Here is a 5210-nt window from a genome sequence, read left to right on the forward strand (position 1 = left end):
CTGGCGAGGACTCAAGCCGGCCTGTCGCCCTCTCAGGCTCCATCGCTAGATCCTCCCGCCCCTCAGAGGGATGTCTGCGCACTAGGGTGGGCTAATTTACCGCACTAGCCTGGGCCCTCAGAACTAGGCAGCATCATCACAATCACTTGCCTCAATCGGTAAACCTCATTCTCCCGATGGTATGAGGGATACCATGGGCCAACTCCGGGCCTTACTAACGTCTCCGCCGTCCGGCTACACAAGCACAAGAACGGGGCAGCGTCAAGGCAGGGAGAAGTTGTACCTGTACCTTAATTTAACCAAGATAGCAATCCATTTACCCAACTGAACCATAGGACTAGAATCCATGTCACCTTTTTAAGAAAACAATCCTTTTCATAAAGATTTTAGCATTTCGACTTGAGATTGCCAGATAAGACATTCTTTATTAAGACATATGTTAAAGAATACAAACTTTAAATGGTAAATCAATCAAATAGATCACTGTAACAATCAATAGAGAAGCCGGGGCCATACCTCAACCCCTAAGAATGATATATAATTGAAAAACAAAATATGTATATACCTTATAGAAATTTATCGTTTATCGTTGCCTTTTCTCGTACAAGAGCTTTAGAACTTGACATATGAGAATAGAGTCTTCTCATACCTTGTCTTATGATTGAAATCATCCAATCATCCCCAAGCTTTATCTCCTCTTACTCATACTGTGACTCTTCTCTCTTTCTAAGATCTATGGCAAAATAGCCTTCTCTTACAGGGCTACGGCATACTATTCTTTCTCTAAAAGAAAAGCTATGGAGTTTTGGTCTCTTCCTCCAAAAGACTATAGCAATCTAAGCTTCTTTTCTGAGATATTAGATAAGAATGAAGGGATATATGCATCTCAAACTCTAGGATTACCTTGAGGCTACTTGCTGTCTTCTCACAGTTTTCTCTATGTAGAGGCCCTGACAGAAACAGCAAACTGTTTCGGTCATAACTCTCTAATAAAAACTCAGAATATGGTCATGTAACCAGTCAAAAGAACGGGAAGACATTTGGTCTACAAGCCATCGCGGGCAGAATAGGCAAAAACGTCTGTATATAGCCACAAACGCACCATCTTTAGAAACGCGTTGTTTTTTCACATTTTTAGTATGCATGGACTCTAAATGTGTAAAAGTACTCTAAATATGACCTCTTATCACCTAAACTTGAAATTCTATTTTTGGGGATACTTATCTCTTAATAGAACTATTCTTATGTTCTTATTTCTTTTAGGATTTTTGGAGCTAATATTTTTATTCTAACACTTTTCTAATGTTTCTAGCCTTATTGTCTCACTCTTTCTAATCACACTCTCTTTTCTTATTGAAATCTATATTAAAAGAGACACATACATACATGGCTTGGGAGGGCCGTTACATTTATAAACACTGCCCGACACCCATCGTGGAACTTTTGGGAAAATAGTCCTTGTTTTGGGGGCGATATCTCTCCTCAAAGTACTTGTAGAGCTCTCGAGTTGCTAAAAGTGTCCTCTTGGGAAGAACGTCCTTATCTTAGGGACTGTCGTCTTTCCTAGTAGGCACTCCTAAGGCTATTGAGCCACTTGTCCTTAGTTCTTTGAATTGGGGGCAGGGTGTGGTTCGTAGCTAATACTTGCGGAGATTTAGGGACAAATTTGGAGTCATTCAGCTTTGCATTGGAGCTACGTAGGTAATCTACCTCATTCTGCTTTATGAATGGTTGGATGGAGCCAAGAGTCCTGCTTAGGGGCTTGTATTGGTTCTTGATACTTGATATAGTTTAGAGTAGACAAGGGTCTATTGTCCTATACTAGAGTATTGGGCAAGCATAGATCTTTGATTTTCTTTGTGAATGTTAGAGAAGGTCTATTGTCCTATACTAGAGTATTGGGAAAGCATAGATCTTTGATTGTGTAAAGTATCCTAAATTGGGTACAAAAGGCATCCTTCATTGGGGGTGCAATGTGCATGATAGTTTCGAAGTAGTTTTGTAGTAAGACCTTGCAAGATAGTTTGAAGTAGTTTTGTGTTATGTGATGATCTTTTGTATTTGTCAAGATAGTTTCGAAGTACTTTGTCTGCTAATGTATGTTTTGTAATACATGAGTGACTTTGTTGTTTTTTCATTTGTGTATTCATTGTTATATGCTTGGTTGAATAGGTTATTTGTTCAGATGGAGGACAATGTTGGATCCAGTGATACCTCCAATAGAGTCCAAATTTCAAATAGTAGGAAAAAAAGGGCACCTGGGATAGAGTGGCAATATGCAATTAATGTTGGTGATTGATTCATAGATTGGGAGTGTAAGCTATGCCATGCAGTAAAATCAGGTGGGGTGCCTCGACTAAGAGAACACTTTTTAGGCGGACCGAAGAAAAAGTCATGTACCCACCCCTCTGCACCTGTAGTGGCCAAACGCATAAGAGAAGAAATTCAAAAGAAAGATTAAGAAAACATGACACTCCTACCGTTAATGTATCAAGGCAGCAAGAACACTGTTGTTCTAATCATCAAACTCCCACTACATCGCCTACTTGTACCCCGTACGGCAATGTGCAACCAGAAAGTAATCTACGTACCCAGTGCATCTTCCTGCAAGCGAAACTTTGACGTAGGAAATATACCCATGCGTCAAACTTCATTGCAAGAAAGCCTACGTCAAGGTCGACTCGATGATGCACAACTCGCCCTTGCTGAAGCGATTTACTTTTCTGGGAGTGCTATGATGATGGTGGACAGTGAGCATTGGAAGAGAGCATGGAAGAAAATTGGTGAGTTTGGACCAGGGTTTTCACCGCCTACGTACCATGCTATGCGAAATGATCTATTAGAGAAATGTTATGCGCAAGTAAAAGAACGTGTACAAAGAATAATTCTTAGCAATATAGAGCTTTCTGGATGTAGTATAGTAAATGATGGATGGTCTAATGTACAAAGAAAACCATTAATTAATATAATGGTTTTTTCACCTAGAGGTGAGACTTTCATCCGTGCCGTGAATTCAGCTGGTTCAATCAAAACTGGGGCTTACATTGCTCAAGTCATTAGCTCTGTGATAGAGGAAGTGGGTGCCAAAAATGTAGTCCAAGTCGTCATGGACAATGCAAAAAATTGCAAAAATGCATCCAAAATCCTACAGCGACAATATCCACATGTTTTTTCGGTAGGCTGTAATACTCATAGTTTGAATCTTGTATTAAAAGATTGGTATAAAAGTGATGATACCAAATGGTTTGCCTCAATCGTCGACACTGCTCGCCAGCTTGTGAGATTCATGCTCAAGAGACAGAGAGTGTTATATATATTTCGACCTCGCATGTCAGTTATGTTAAAGCTTCCAGCGGAGACTAGGTTTTGCACTCACTTTTACACTTTTGAGTCTCTTCTTAGAAATAAAGATGCAGTTTGCGAAACATTTACATGCATGGCCTTTCATGATTGGGAGAACACTCAACTTGAAAAAGTGAAAGAGAAAATCAAAGTCTTGAAGGCAGCGCTTACGAGAAGAAGTTGGTGGAACAGTGTGATGGATGCATACCATGTAATGATGCCTGTTATGTATGCCGTACGAAGTCTTGATCAAAGAGCGCCTAATCTCGAGAAAGCATGGATGCAATGGTGGAATGTCCAGCGGAGTTTGGAGTGTCCTAAGAAATTAGAGCATTCAGTGGTGGAAAAGCAATGGCGTGTACCATTCTCCAGTAGACAAAGAAAAGTTCTATTGAAGTACTTTCATGCTAGATAGATTGGAGTGCATTCACCACTACACAGTGCTGCTTACATGTTAGATCCTGAATATTGGAATATGGATTTGATGTCCAACGTTGAGGTGGTGCAAGATTTTTATAAAGTGGTAAACACTTTCTATAATACTGTTGATGATCGTGTAAAGTGCATAAAGGAGATGACCTCATTTCGATTGAAAGAGGGTTTATTTTCCAACTCCCTTGTTGAACAAATGGCTAAAGAGCAACCTGCATGGAAGTGGTGGATGATGAATGATGGTGAGCATTATGCTTTATTGCGCAACCTTGCGATGAAGGTTCTAAGTCAGTGCTGTTCAAACTCAAGCTCAGAAAGAAACTGGAGCATGTACAAATATATTCACAGTACTATTCGCAATCGACTTCTTGCAGATCGAGCAGATAAACTTGTTTACATGTATTGCAATGAAAAGATCTTGCAAGACATTGAAAGCGAAGAGTATTCCAGTATCTTTTTCTATAATCATATCCCTCTTCAGAAATATAAAAGATCTTGTTTCTACCAGTTTTGGCCTAGAGAGAGAAAATATTCTAGAAAGAGAATATTCAGATTTTAAATATTTTTGGTTAGAAAAATACCTCAGCTTATTAAAATAAGTTTCCCTGAAATAGAAGTTCAAAAAGATTTTCAGAAGTTGCATTAGAAATTAAGTATAATCTGTTCAAAAGGCATTATCTTGGGAGTGAAGATTTTTTTGAAATTTTAAATTAAGGTTCCTATGGACCAATAAGATTCATCCAAATGTAGGGAGGAGATAAATGAAGAAATAAAAGAAAAATCCCCCAAAAATGAGTAAATACTCACATAAGATGAAGAGTTGACTAAAGACAAGGTTAATAGTTAAAAAAGGGAGATATTTAGAAGTAATGATGCATTTTTGACACCTCTGCATGGGGAAATTTTCCTCATGAAGGAGGCACCTATTTCACATGCTTGAATGAGTTTTAAACTAATGAGATATTTTTATTTCTCCTCTCTCCTGTTTCAACTAGATCCAAAAAGTGAGCAAAACTGACCTAAAAATGGTCAAAAATTGACCAAACTGATCTGGAAAATTCTAGAATCAATTTGCTTGGTTAGAGGCTCACTTTTTTCTATAAATAGAATCCCTCCCCTTTGTTGAAACTTAATACTGTTTTTGCACTGTTACCCTGCCTCTCCCAAGTGCGAAAAACAATGAACTTTACTCATAATTCATTAGTTTTTGACCTTCCCTCTTCCAAAAGATTGGTGGCCACTCTTGTCTCAAACAAGAGTTGAACCCTCAAACCATCAAGCCAAAGGAAAGCTCTCAAATTCATTAGTAAGTTGGTGATTCTTCTCTTTTCCATTTATCTTATGGTTTTTATGGTTTTTTATGCTTTTGTCTTCTCTAAAATTGCAAGTGATGTTATGCCTCATTGCAAAAGGAATTCCCCTCTCTTCTCTAGTAA

The sequence above is a fragment of the Cibotium barometz genome, chromosome 12 (assembly GCF_041138505.1).
Source record: "Cibotium barometz isolate CiBa-2024 chromosome 12, ASM4113850v1, whole genome shotgun sequence".
NCBI classification, from domain to species: domain Eukaryota; kingdom Viridiplantae; phylum Streptophyta; class Polypodiopsida; order Cyatheales; family Cibotiaceae; genus Cibotium; species Cibotium barometz.